A 15,146-nucleotide genomic window follows, 5' to 3' on the forward strand; every position below is an offset into this window, starting at 1 on the left:
TCCCACCCCCAACCTCCAAAGAGCACAAAGAGCAGGAGCTCTGCTCAGAGGGTGATGCTGATTAGATAATTAAATTCACAAAGTGAAGAAATACAAAATGTCTTATTCCAGCAATGATGTTAACTCTGCAACACTGTACATCTTAAATACCTCAGCAAATACATCGTGATGCATAAAGAATAACTTCACTGATATATAGATCACTGGTACACCCCTCCTCGAACAACATGATCACAACTGGTCACACCATTCCAGAAAGAAAATAGCAGAAATTGCAGAACATTCAACAAGAATGACAAAGGAAGGAATTGAAACACTCATATGAAGAGAGACTGAAAAGCCTGGAGATGTTTATAACAGAGCTACTCAACTTTGGAAGCCCCCGGGCCCACAATGATATTCACAGCACATGACAAGGGCGGCAACTTAAATGTGGTGGCATATATATGCAAATAGCTTTTCACATTGATGGACATGAATACAAAGATTTAGGCAAGACTACACAAAATGCAGGCCCTATTTAAGTCAGTTCTGCTGATATTAATAAAAGGCAATATCTACCCGATTTCCACTCACATGACTATACTTTTAAATGAGAAATGACAGTTCAGGAATTAACTACTAAAACGCATCTCAATGGAAAACCATTATATTGACCACTTTTTTGTTTTGACTCCCATCCACAGGCCCCAAACCACAGAGCAGGCCACAAAAAACCCAAACCACACTGCAGGCCACAAAAACAATGGGCCACGTGCCACATGCTGAATAATTCTGGTTTATAGCATAATAACGGCCATACTGGGACAGACCATCCAGCCCAGTATCCTGTCTGCCGACAGTGGCCAATACCAGATGCCCCAGAGGGAGGGAACACAACAGATAATCCTCATGTGATTCCCTCCCCTGTCACACATCTCCAAAGAAACAGAGGCTAACCTCCATGAAACTATCTGGCTCTTTTTTGAACCCTGTTAAAATTCTAGCCTTCACCATATCCTCTGGCAAGGAGTTCCAGAGATTAACTTGCGCTGAGTGAAGAAAAACTTCCTTTGGTTTGTTTTAAACCTGCCACCTATCATTTCATTTGATGACTCCTAGTTCTTATATTGTGGTAATAAGTAAATAACTTTTTCTTATTCACTTTTGCCACACCAGTCATGATTTTATAGACCTTTATCATATCCTCCCTTAGTTTCCTCTTTTCTAAGCTGAAAAGTCCAAGTCTTATTTTGTAGAGAAGATGAATAAGGGAATTGACACGCATATTCAAAACAGTGAATCAGACCAAGATGGTTTATTAGGAACTTCTTTGAGTAGCACCTTTAAAAGCCTCATGTTGCTACGTCCCTTGCAAATACATGGTCAGAAACAATCCTTCCTCAAGAACTAACAATCCCAACAGACAAGGCCAGAAAGAGGAAACAGAGGCACAGATAGGTAAAATGAATATCACACAACAGGTCTGCACAGCTGGGAACAGAACCAAACTATCCTGACTACGATCAATGCCAAAGCACAACTAATCTGTGGAATTCATTGCCACAAGGATTGTGGATTGCCATGGAGGATTTAGCAGAATTTCAAAAGGGATTGGACATTTCTATGAGTAACAAGAACATCTAGAGTTGTTATAGTAAAATGTTAAAAACAAACAAGAGTTTTGGAAGGGATAAAACCTCAGTGCTTCATGACACAAGTCAGACTACTTATTGGGAAAATTATCCTATAACTAACTGTAGTAAGTTGAGGGTCAGCAACATGGAGTCAGCAGGCCTGAATAGGCCTGTAACATGAAAGCAGCAACAGGCCTAGAATCTAGTAAGCAAGACTTTGTTCAGGAACACAGGAGCCAAGAAAGAGGCCCTATTGATAACTGTGTGATTGTGTAAGTTAGGTCGAGCATGGAAAGACACAAGGAGGTACAGACTGTAAGCCAAAGGGGAGTAGACATTTAATAAGAAATGTCTTGGAACAAAGACTCCCCAAAAACTAATGCACATACCGACCTAGATTCAGGACCAGGTAGAGATTGACAGCATGAACGATAGTAAGTAAGCCCTCCCTCCCTAAGTTGAGGGGTGGTAACTAGGCAACAGAGGGTGGCAACCTGGTATGTAAAGAAATGATGTAAGTTGTTTATACCTGTCTATAAAAGGACACCGCAAAGGGTGCTCTCTGTCCGACCTTGGGGGGGGGGTGCACTAGGCGCCTGAACGGCAGGTGTCATTGCCTAAACTTACAGAATGCACAGTAGCTTAACTTTGACTAACTGCTGTTAATATCTGATATATGGCAATAGGCCTGCTCCATGTTAGTACCTTGTCAACGCGGGCCATAGTGCCCAGTGGCCTAACATTGTATTGATCTCGGTTACCAACTGGTAGAGCTTCGCATTTGACAATAAACCTGCTCAACTGATTTCAAACCTTGCCTGCATCTGTCATTTCCAGGGCCTCTCAGACATCTCCTGTGTTGACCCAAGTGCACGGGGTCTAACACTCTAGATAAAGGGAGTACCGATTGTTACGCACACAGCCGAAAGTTGATCATCACCGACCGTGTGGAGGTCCTGTCAGGAGCGTGCCAGGACAACCCTGACCAGAAGACGCTGACACTGACAGTTCAGGTACAGGACACCGAGGTACGACACTAGCCATTGTAGGTTTCTTGCACCTTTCTCTGAAGTATTCGCTACTGGCACTACCAGTGACAAGATATTGACCTAGGTGGACTTTCATCCAGTCTGACAATTCCTAGGATACAAATATTAATCTAACTAAAATACATTCATGAAAATATAAGAATACAGTTGCTCTATTCCTAATAATGGTAGCATTTAAGTAGCACCAACTGGATTTTGAAGCTTATACTCCACCTTGTTGAACAGGAGAGCAGAGGAGACAGTCTCTTTGAAATTGATCCTCCTGCTTGGCCAAAGACAGCATATGGCAATCAGAAAGCAAACTGATTGCAAAATTTAAAAAATGTAAGGTCTGATTCTGCACTGTGCTACGTGAGTTTCATGCTGGAGTGACTCCATTAAAACAAATGGAGTTACATTAGCATAACACTATAGTAATGCAATAGTGGTTTGGGTCATTCATCTTGATAAATAAGAGCTCAGAATTTTCAAAAGGTTGTCAACTGTATAAAAAGTAGGGATGTTAGCGACTAGTTAGCTTTAAGCCGGTCCCCCTCAGCACTCTCTCTGTAAGGGTACGTCTAAACTACATGCCTCCGTCGACGGAGGCATGTAGATTAGCCAGATCGGCAGAGGGAAATGAAGCCGCGATTAAAATAATCGCGGCTTCATTTAAATTTAAATGGCTGCCCCGCTCTGCCAATCAGCTGTTTGTCGGCAGATCGGGGCAGTCTGGACGCGACGCGTTGACAAAGAAGCCTTTCTTGATCGGCACAGGTATGCCTCGTGAAACCAGGTTTACCTGTGCCGATCATGAAAGGCTTCTTTGTCCGCGCATCGCGTCCAGACTGCCCCGATCTGCCGACAAACAGCTGATCGGCAGAGCGGGGCAGCCATTTAAATTTAAATGAAGCCGCGATTATTTTAATCGCGGCTTCATTTCCCTCTGCCGATCTGGCTAATCTACATGCCTCCGTCAACGGAGGCATGTAGTTTAGACGTACCCTAAGGGACAGGGGAGGCAGAGGCACAGCATGGAAACGCGCACTGGGCTCGCGCTGTTCCCACTACAGGCACTTCTGCTTTTGAAACGTACAGGAGATCTCTGGGGCACAGGAACCAGTGCTGGGGTGGAGCCCGCTTGAAAGCCAGTTCCCACCCAGCACCCTCTCCAGGGTGCCGCCTGCCCCCCTCCTCTGAGGCGGTAAGAGGGAGGATAGGGGGCACCGCTGCAAAGCAATCCCTGTCCACCGGAGTCCCAGCAGGGAGTTGGGCCCCCCATGAACAGGAGCTGTTGCCAGCAAGCAGCCTCTGTTCACGGCAGCCAGGGCTGGCCAGGGGCAGGGGCTGCTCAAGCAGTAGCACCTGTCCATGGTCAGTCCTGGCTGCTGCAAACGGGGGCGGTTGCCAGGGCAGTCTCTGCTCAAGGTGGCCAGCTCACCGGCAACAGCCCCTATTCGCAGTGGACAAGGCTGTCCGCCGCAAACGGGCTGCTGGACTCAATGTGAGCTGGGACTGAGCAGTCATGGCTAGTGCGGATTGCTGAGCCCCTGCATTTTAAATGTAGTAACAGCCCAACGGCTCTTACTACAGTTAAAACGCATAGCCACAGCACGGGTGGCTCTGGAGCGGCACTTATAGACTAATCGTATAGTTGATACAAATTGTATTGACTATATGGTTAGCCAGATAATCGCATTTTAACATCCTTTGTGTATAATCGTTTCATCTAAATGACTACATGCAAAGCCTCCCTTCGAGACAGCAGTGGGGGGGAAGTGGGAACCGGTGCCCGTGGGGAGCATAACTGTTTCTGCGGAGCTGCCTGTCCCCCACCCCCACGCTGCTGCCAATGGTAGCGAGGCAGCAGCGCAGAGGGTGAGGGGGCAGGCAGAACCAGTACACATGAGAATCCAGCTTTCAAGAAGGCTCCCCACATGTATTGGCTCCCATGGAGCCACCTGCTCCCCCTCGCACTGCTGCCTCTAGCTGCACGGGAGGGAGGGGGGACAGGTGGGAGTTGATACATGCAGGCGACTGACTTTTAAGCTGTCTCTGTGGAGCTACCTGCTCCCTCTTGCTGCCTCCTACAGACGCAGCAGCACGGGCGGGGGACAGGCGGAATGCTCGAGCAGCCTCTGTCCGTGGTGTGCCCGGGCTCCCTGAAGACAGGGCCTGTTGCCCCCATGAACCACTGCCATTGTATCAGAGGCAGCAGGAGGGAGTCAGATTGCGTGGTGAGCCAATTTTTAAACCAGGTCCCCCTCATGGACCATCTCTGCCTGCCAGCCTGCCTCTGATGTAGAGGCAGCAGCGCAAGGTGGCTGCTGACCCCACCCCGAGAAGTATTTTAGTAATCATATTACTGCAAAAAATTGTTGTGGCTACACAATTACTAAGATACATGCTAACAAACATCCTTAATAAAAAGGTACTGAAGCATCTGCTGCTGTGGATTCCATTATTTTAATCCATATCAATGATTTTCTTCCCTCTTGGACATTAACAAAACAGATTTTAGTTTGCAAAATATTTCCATGAGACATTTCAATTTGCCACATGTAAATTTGCCCAGCAATACCCTGAAATCAGCAGTTCCCAGATCTAGGAAATTAGCAGGCAGAAGGTGCAATGTGATGTCCAAAGCAATGGCAATTCCATAGGCTGTGAGAGATTTTAACTGCTTAAATATCTACTGGACGTGCTCAGATGTAATTTTTCTATCACTAATAGGTTACAGCTCATTTCAGAATGTTTACTTGAAACCATGTACTTGCATGGCTCCCTATTAGAATGATGTCCATGCCAAGTTGCAGAATGAAGATGTTTTTGTTGTAGACCTTTTCTGTGGTTCCTACCCTTACTCTACAATGCTTTAAAAAATAGCAATGTTCAAAACTGAGAACAAAGCTGAGAAATATTCTGTCAGAGACCAAACAGACAATTTCATCTCCTTCCCCTCCTAAAAAAAGATAATAGTTTGGAAAACTGTAAACCTGTGGAAAAAAGGGGGAGATTCTAATGGAAACTGTTTTCCAACCATGATTAGAGTAAGTGCTACAGTCTACTGGCATCCATAATAATTGGTTATTTTGCATACCCACGTAACCGCATTTAATTTCTTGTCTGTGAATGATAAAACCACCTTAGAGTGTAGAAAAACACATCTCATTGCTCTCAATATTAGTACCGATTATTTAAATTTGAAAAAATACACGTTTCCAAGGTATTTTCACATGTGAATATTTTATGTTGCATCAAAATGTATCTAATATCAAATTTTACAGCAGCAGCATGATAATATATTGATGAAACTTATGAGAGCCTCACTAGTACAGACCCCTAGTTACAGGACACCTGATAGGTCAACTAAAGTTAAATTTTACATATGCAACATTAACAAAGTCTTCCAAATGACAGTGACATCATAATCTGCTTTAGATACCGAGGTGCCAAGATTAATGATTACGTAAGTTCATCTCAGAGTCCAGGAACAATAATCAGCTCTACTGGTTTTATTTCTGTACACAGGCTATTAGAGTCAGCTGACACTCCAAAAATCCAATTTAAAGTTGTTAAAACTCTTTTATGTATTTATTTGAAGTTGGAAAAAAACAGACATTCAAGAAAAGAAGAGTATGATACCCATTTTGCTTTAAGCCAAATATTACTTTAACAAATGTGAAATAATGGCTGTAGCAACAAACATTGTTGAAAGAACAATACCAATAAGATCCTAATGTTTTCAAAGGGAAATTTTAAAATGAGTGAAAAACAAAAATTAGCAAATTAGGAAGGCAACTGTGCTGAGCCCAAGGTTTTTAAATGACATTAGTCCCCAAATGACTGGTCTCTCTTAACAATGAGCCTATAAGGTAATAAATAACAGGGCTCCATCTCCAACACAATGATTCACACAACTAGGTCTCCTTGTTTGGATGAGCTGTATTACTGGCACTCCCAGACACCATTCTCTCATACAAGAAATTAGAGCTTCATTACACTCATTAGTCCACAACTGCAAATAAACTTATGTCCGCGAAAGTTTCACAAAATTCAAAATAGTCACTAATTCTAACGAATGTAGGATTGAAAATTAAGATTCGAAAAGTGGCTATTAGGATGCTCTTTTGTTAAGCAATGTGACAGGAAGAATAGGGAATATAGGCCTAGGGTTTTGTCTGGTTTGAAGCAAACAGTTCTGCTTTTTAATTGTTTGTATTGTGCCTGCGTCTCAAACAAACTCAGCTGTGGTTTGATGCAATCCCGGATGTGGGATCCCATTTCGAAGATGTGCCACGCTCCCGTCCTACAGCAACGTCACACACCTGTTGGCAGGGACATAGTGATGCTCTTTCAAAATGGCATTCTTCATCCTGGCAGGGTAAAGATCACCCCATTCTCAGAAGTATTGGAATATCCAGTATTCTGGGGATGCATTAGCTCCTTCTATGTGCCTACTTTCCAATCCTTCCACACAGGTACATCTAGACCCTCTAATGCCAATGGTACAAGCTGGACACCAAGCAGCTGTGAGGGATGAAACCAGCCAATTACATGTGCAGTTGCTGAATGGGCACTCTGCACATCATGTGCCTCTCTCAGTGGAGCAATAAATCACATAGTCCCTCTAGCTACATCTACACTATGAGTTTTCTCGGCAAAAAGTATGCTAATGAGGGACTCATTTGCATGAGTCGTGATCTCATTAGCATCATTTCTGCCAATCTGTTTTTGCGTTGGGGTTTTTGTACAAAAACAAGCAGTGTGGACATTTTCTTTTTACGCAAAACTCCCTTTTTCTACAGGGGGAAAAATTCTGTTGAGAAAAATAAAAGGGGGAGACCAAAGTTGTTGGGGGGGGGGGTAAGGACCCCGAGAGTTGTTAAGCAAAATAAATACATTTTTAAAAAACCCAGCATGGCCCCTTTAAGAAATGCCTTTGAGGCTTTTTGGCCCTAACAAGCAGCTATCTGACATCTTTTCCTGCTCCGAGCCAGACAGCTTCCCTATGGAACCAAGTAAGCACCTGGGATTTTCGCCTCCTGGCCAGGGAAAAAAAAAAAAAAAAAAAAAAAAAAAAAAAAAAAATCAGAAAATACCAGACATTTTAGGTGTCCGGTATTTTTTGAATTTTTTTTTACTGAACAGGAGGTGAAAATACCAGACTGTCCGGGTCAATACCGGACATCTGGCAACCTTAGTGATCTGCTCAGGGAACCAGAACTGCCTGCATTTGGTGGGGCCTGCTCCAGTGGCAGAGAGATTTTGCAGCTGGCTGCCTGCTTGGACTGACACACACACAACCTGCACAATGCCGTCTCCACTCCAGTTGCAGATCTTCAAACGCCCATTCAAGCACGTGGGGCTCTGAATTCAGAGGAGCGCATACTCTGGGGTGAGATAAATGATGGCAGTGTAAATGCCAGAAAGATAAGTTCCTATTATTTCTCTGTACTTTGTTAATTGATTTTATTCACTTTCATCTGTTAAACCTTGTTTCTTTAAATTAAGTAAAGGTATGTTCATTCTAATTTAATCTATCTATATATAAAATTTATAATTTTTGTCTTTGAGTTAGATCCAGATTATTGCTGGAATAATTTTATTTCTAGAGGCTCCCAAGGCACACCATTAAGTGTGTACAGGGCCACCCAGGTGGAGGCACCACCATTGTATATTCTTTAGGAGCAAAGGACTGCTGCAAAGGGGTGGATAGGGAATCCCTAACTAAACAACATCACCACTGAGGAACTCAGGCTCTCCTTTATACTTAAAAACATCAGGCACCCAGGTACACGTGTGACCTGCTCCCGAGTAACCCAGGGGAAACTAAAGGGGGTTACGCATGGATGTGGGCCTCTGCTGGAACATGTTTTGGTCATCCCACCAGTCCATTCTCCCTCTACTATTAGGGGGAACCTGCAGTGTTTCAGGAACTAGGGATCTCCGGAGACAACTGTCCCAATTCAGCACTGTGGTATTCCAGGTTCACTTCCTTGGTGTCAATGGAATTCTGAGACAACAGCTGTGAATCAAGCCAAAGATGAGAGTTCTTACATAGAAAAGACCCATATATTGATGCAATGAGATGCTAATTCTGATATTCTTGTTTGGGCAGTGGCAGATCTGTGATATGCTCTCCCCCTCTTTGTTGCAACTCCATTAGGATAATAGCCCCTGAATATGGGGTTGATATGGACTAAGGGCAAAAGTTTTTCCTTTATGGTTGCGAAGAGATTTTTGTAACGTTCCCTAAGGCAAAGTCAATTAAGTGATCAGCTTCTCTAGCATAGATGCAGTTAAGTGCTGGTATCTTCCCACTAAGTCAACAACTTTGCATGCCTAACTTTACATTTAGAAATTACTGCCATGAATGCTCCAGTGCCTTCACCCATTATCTTTGTGATCCTACCTCTTTCTAACAAAAAGGGAGAAAGCACAAGACATAATAACAGTATGAATATGAACTCAGCATAGATTTCAATTACAGTGATCACTTAAACATAAGCTGATATATTGACTAGCTGATGCTAATAGGTTTTGATGCTTTCAAAATTACCTCGGTTTTTCCATCACACCTATAGCTGGTAGGGATGTGATAATGTAAACGTACAAAAAGGTTAACTGATAAGCTCACAGTTACGCATAGCCCTCCTCCTCCCCCCCCCCTTCCCTGAAAGAGGCAGCAGCGCATGTGTGCGCACGTGCAGGCAGGAGCCACTGCTCACCTGTCCCCTCCTCCCCACTGCTGCTTCTGATACAGAATGAAGAGGCAACTCCTGTTGAGGCCTATGGGGGAGAGGGGTCCTGAAAGAGATGCTATGGACAAACAGTGAGGTAGATCACCTTAGACCCCTACAAAGAATTCTGGATCAAGGGCCAGGAAAGGCAGGTTCCCCACTACAAGAGCCTCTCCTTTTTTGTTTAAAGTTGGCCAACATTCACAGCACTGCAGTAGTCATCCCCAGATTCATCCTCAACATACCATCTGCCTTGGAAGGCACCTGGGGGAAAGCGGGGGTTTGGGGAAAGTTCTGAGTGTTGGGAAGCGTGTAACTGGTTGATTTATTAATATTTAGTACTTATTAGTTAACCCTAACCCTTTCCTTTCCCAGCTGGTATTTTCCTGCCCAAATAGAGCCTTCCTTTGCTGTATTGTTACTTTGGGGATGATCATTTCTTTGCAGAGGTTTGTTTTGATGCGCTGTATTATTTCTTGGAAACTGGGTTTTACGCTCATTTTGCCAGCAGTGGTAGCCTTTATTCATTTCCCCAAGGGACAGTACCCCTAGTCTGTGTCTAGATTACATCCCTCTTTCAACAGAGGGATGTAAATTACGAACTTCAAAATTGCAAATGAAGCTGGGATTTGAATTTCCCGTGCTTCATTTGCATAATCATGTAATGGCGCTCTTTTGAAAAAGCACTACTTCGAAAGTAAAACCGCGGTCTAGATGCAGTTCTTTCGAAAAGGGAAGGCTTTTTTGAAAGATCCTGTAAACCTGAGGTAAACAGGATCTTTCGAAAAAGCCTCCCCTTTTTAAAAGAACCGTGGTTTTACTTTCGAAATAGTGCTTTTTCAAAAGAGCACTATTACGTGATTATGCAAATGAAGCACAGGAAATTCAAATCCCGGCTTCATTTGCAATTTCGAAGTGCCTAATTTACATCCCTCTGTCGAAAGAGGGACGTAATCTAGACGTACCACCTAGTGTTTAAGAGACAGTTAGGAACCACTATGAATGGAATCATCAGGCATCAGAAAAGAACTCCGGACCCATCCTACATGAGGAGAGAGGAGAAGTCACATCACACAACAAGCATCATGAAGAAGTCTTGAGCCGCACGCCCGGGTAGAGATTACACATGTTAATTAACATGATTTAGCACTCCAGATAGACCAGAGTTATCATACCAGCTGGTTGTTGGAATTTAGAGTTATAATGTGTTAATTTGCCAATTTCAACAAATATTGATTGCACTTTTTGAATGGAGTTCTCCATTTAATAAGAACATTCTCATTTCAATATGTAGAGATTTACTTTGCCTAGCTCCCTTTAGCCACATACATTAATGTCTTAAGATGTTTAATGTACCAAAGCGGAAAACATTCAAACTGAGGCAGCAAGTGAAACATTAAAACTTGAGAATGTGCTACTTTTCTTAAAACATCACAAATGGAAAGTGTTAATACTTTATTGTTCATACTTTCAGTAGACCACACAATGACGTCCTAAGAGGAAGTCTGAACCTTAAAAGACTAAGTAGATCCAAATACATACGTTTTAAATCAAAGCAACTTCCAGTGGAAGACCTCAGGAGAGGTATATCTGCTGGGAACAACAAAGAAAAAATAACCAACCTTCTAACTCACAAAACTCAGTAGATTATATTTATTCAGTTCCTAAGATAATTTTTTTCAAGTAAATTATTGTTTACCTGCTAGATGTCACTAAAGCCCATTCTGTAGCCAAAAGCTCCGGGAATTGCCTTCAATTATTGTTTCATGTGGTAGATACCAAATTAAAACAAAATGATACAAATCCAGTTGTGTAGAAATGGATGTTTACTACCTGCATTTGGCTTGCGTTTGCTGTAACAAATCATAGCAACTAAAAAAAGGCAGTAGAAACCAATACAAAATAGCAGGTGCTCCAGTATAATCCTTCTATCCGTCCAAATAAATGAAAGCACTTTATAGTCATTAATGAGCTAATGATTTAATAAGCTTCATGCAGCCAGAGAAATAAATAATATTGTCATTTTACTGATGGGGATGCTGAGTAACAAAGTTAAGTGACTTGAAGAAGCTCACATAGGCTATGTCTACATTGCAGCAACATTTCAGAATAACATAGTCCGCGTCTACACTACAAGCAGTTATTTTGACAGAAAGTTGAAATAATGTTGAGCTGGAGGACTTCTTACTCCAACTCCTGTAACTCCTATTTTATGAAGAATAAAGAAGCCCTCTCTCGGACTTCCTGCTGCGTAGACAGCACCAAATCTGAAATAAGCTCTTTCAACTTAAGCTACACAGTTGACGTAGCTCAAGTTGCATAGCTTATTTTGGTGTTAGCCCTGCTGTATAGACATGTCCACAGTGAGTCAGTCAAATGCAGGAATAAGATTGACATTTCCTGATTTCCCCATCCTGGGGAACTATATCTTTGTTATATCACTATTCTTCTGCTACTTGTTTATGCTTATTTTCTAACTTGTATTCTACCTTTGCCAGAAGAGGAGAGGATAAACATGAATAAACATTATAAAATCATTTGTTTAGGATTGATTTAGACACACAAAGTTGTTACACTATTCTTGATTTAAGATCTAAAATGTTTAACCAGATGCCTAATCTCAAAAAATACTTGCAGTGCTACCCAAAACTATCAGGGGACACATGAAACCTAAAGATAATGGGGGGCGGAGGGAGAAGGGGAGGAGAGAAGGCTTTCAAGTACAGTGGGGGTAAAAACAAAGAGCAGAAACAAATTACTGGCTTAATTAAAGACTAAAGATTCCTAAATTCCTCAGTGCAGCACTCAGAAGAAAAGCAGACTTGGAGTAACCAGGCATGTCAAATCTTAGACTAGTTTAAAAAACAAAAACAAAAAAACATTTTGAGAAGTGAAGAATTATTGTCTTGCTCAGTTTGAAACTTGATTCTCCAAAGAGACAGAGGTCAATGGCATGTTAATAACCAAACAATTATTTAGTTGAAATAACATCAATGGTAATGACACACCAAAAGTTTGAGCGGCGAAGAGCATCAATCTCTTTCAAATTGTGGTTTTCCTAAATGTTACAGGGAAAACATAGAAAAACAGAATACAGTAAACTTCTGATAATCCGGCACATTTAGGACCCAGGGGGTGCCGGATTATCAGATATGCCGGACTATCAGAAGGGGGGCCTGGACAGAGCAGCTGGGGTACTGCCCGGTTGGTCCCGTAGCGCTGCCCCTCGGGGCTGCGGGACCAACCCGGCAGCACCCCAGCTGCTCTTGGGGACGCCTGGGGCAGAGCAGCTGGAGTGCTGCTGGGTTGGTCCCGCAGCGCCGAGGGGCAGCGCTACCAGACCAACCTGACAGCACCCCAGCTGCTCTGCTCCCGGCTTCCCCGATTCAGCTGCTGGTCAGTTTCAGCAGCAGCTGAATGGGGGAAGCCTGTCCGGCTGCCCCAGCACTTCCGGGTTCCTGATGGTGCCGGACCATCAGGAGTCCCAGAGCATTGGATGCCGGACTAATGGAGTTTTACTGTATTCACAAACCTTGATGTATGTGGAAAATCCACCAAGGAAGGAGAAAAATTATTTCAGGGGTTGCTGTTAACTACAGAAAAGTTATAGCGGTGTAAATTTAACTAGCTACAGTGAAGATAGTGGAGTTACTCTATATTTACCCTGCTCAGATACAAATCTGGTCCAGGACACTGGCATATTGATGAATAGAAACAAATATGAATCTGTGCTTGCTCACTTAGAGGGGATAAGCACAGAGGTGCTAAAGAATTAAAACCACAACAAGACGACCCTATTTGCATGACTTCCTCACCAAAATACAGTGGGAATTGAAACCCTCAGCTAAAAGAAAGAGCAGTGCGGATTTTTCCCCTTTATTTGCCTGATTACATATAAACTGAAGTAATTATCTCTGACAATGCCATGAGTGTAATTTTCAAAGCAGAACTATTACCAAATAGCTGCTTCACATCCTCAATTGGTGTAAATCAACATAGCTACACTGTCTTCAGTGGAGTTACAATGATCTACACTCATGAAGCTGGTAGCCCCTAGTGCTCAATTAAGGTTTCAATTATATACCAAATTAAATAAAAGTACCTTCAGAGTTGAAAGTTAGCCAGTGCACTCTAATGTGCTGCTCTGGCAAGAAGGAGCCAGCTAGTTGGGGCACTGGGCTGCAGAAGGAGGCGGGGTGTGTTCCCAGCAAATTAAAGGATACCTCCCACACTGCTCTGGGACTGCCTCAGCTCAGTGTTCCCTTCCCCTGGCTCCATTTAGGGAAGGCTGAAACAGCCACTCTCTGCAAGTCATACGGGGCGCTGCTTGCTCTTCCTCCTTATGTCACTGTCAGGCAGCGAGAGGAAAACATACAGCTCGCCTGCATTCCACTCCCTCCCAGATGCTCAGGGTAGAGGTAGAGCAATTAGTGACCCTAGGGGTATGTCTAGACTACATGCCTCTGGCGACAGAGGCATGTAGAATAGGCTACCAGACATAGGAAAATGAAGCGGCGATTTAAATAATCGCCGCTTCATTTAAATTTACATGGCTGCCGCGCTGAGCCGACAAACAGCTGATCAGCTGTTTGTCGGCTCAGCGCGGCAGCCATGTAAATGTAAATGAAGCGGCGATTATTTAAATCGCCGCTTCATTTTCCTATGTCTGGTAGCCTATTCTACATGCCTCTGGCGGGCATGTAGTCTAGACGTACCATAGATGAGCACTTGCCCTATGCACCCTGGCAGTGAAGAAAACGAAGAGCAAGGAGTCTCCTCTGGGGTTGGGGTGTTCAGCCCTCCTTCCTTCTCTAAATGGCACCTTTGATTCCCCTTCATTCCCCACCCCACATCCCAGGCCCTTAACCAGAGTCCCCCACGCTCCCAGCCCCCTGTCCTGACTCCTCTACCCTTTACCTTGAGCTCTGTGTACCCAGCCCAGACTCCTGCACCCCCTATATTCCTCCCATCCTGAACATCCCACCCGACTCCTGTATTCCTCCATACACACCCCAAACCTCTGTCCTGAGCCTTTCCTCACACCCCCAAGTTCCTGCTCAGACTTCTGCACCCCCCACCTCCCCACTCCTGCCCTGAGCCTTCCCACACATCCTGACTGTCTGTCTAATTGCAACTTCCTGCTCTGAGTCTCCCTCCCAGGAGGGTGCAATACAACAGTACCTGTAAGAAACATGTTACTTTCACCCACGACTACAACATAACATTTGCTGTACAATAAAAGAAAAAGGGCATATTCTGCTGTCCAGACTCCAGAAAGCCAGACATTTGCTGTGGCATGGTGAGAGTTATGTATCCCTGTTTCAAAGAGCAAGATGAAATTTCGGTATAAATTGCTGCTCACAATAACATGTTAAACCTGTAATTATTTATACTGTACTACTTTAGGAAGCCTGTAATTATTCTGTAAGATCTTGCCAATGTCTAGTCTATTTCATAATTGCCAACACTGGCTTCAAAGAAATTAGTGACTGTGTTAAACTTGGTTTCATATTAAGTCACTATTGAAGCAAAGTAATTGCACTGTTATACTACATTACTGGAGTCTGCATGCGGCAGGGGGGCTAGAGAAGAGGAGGGGAGGGAATAAAATGACTAATCTACAAATCCTAAAACTCTAGGCAGAAAGAGGGGAAGGGTTGCTAGCAGGACCTAGAAGATGATTGAACCTAGGTGTCTGTGAAGCTAGGCTGGGCCCAGCAACTTTGGGTGGCAGCACTGGAGATAGGCCACTACTCCCT

At 43.6% G+C, this 15,146-nt stretch overlaps 1 protein-coding gene across 3 annotated transcripts in view; it reads right to left on the bottom strand.

Annotated features, from left to right (window-relative positions):
- The window catches only part of RORA (RAR related orphan receptor A), a 551,492-nt gene that overhangs the window by 55,864 nt on the left and 480,482 nt on the right, over window positions 1-15,146 (bottom strand). The gene's annotated exons all lie outside the window — the stretch shown is intronic.

Source organism: Pelodiscus sinensis, chromosome 14, assembly GCF_052426305.1.
Source record: "Pelodiscus sinensis isolate ZL-2025 chromosome 14, ASM5242630v1, whole genome shotgun sequence".
NCBI classification, from domain to species: Eukaryota; Metazoa; Chordata; order Testudines; family Trionychidae; genus Pelodiscus; species Pelodiscus sinensis.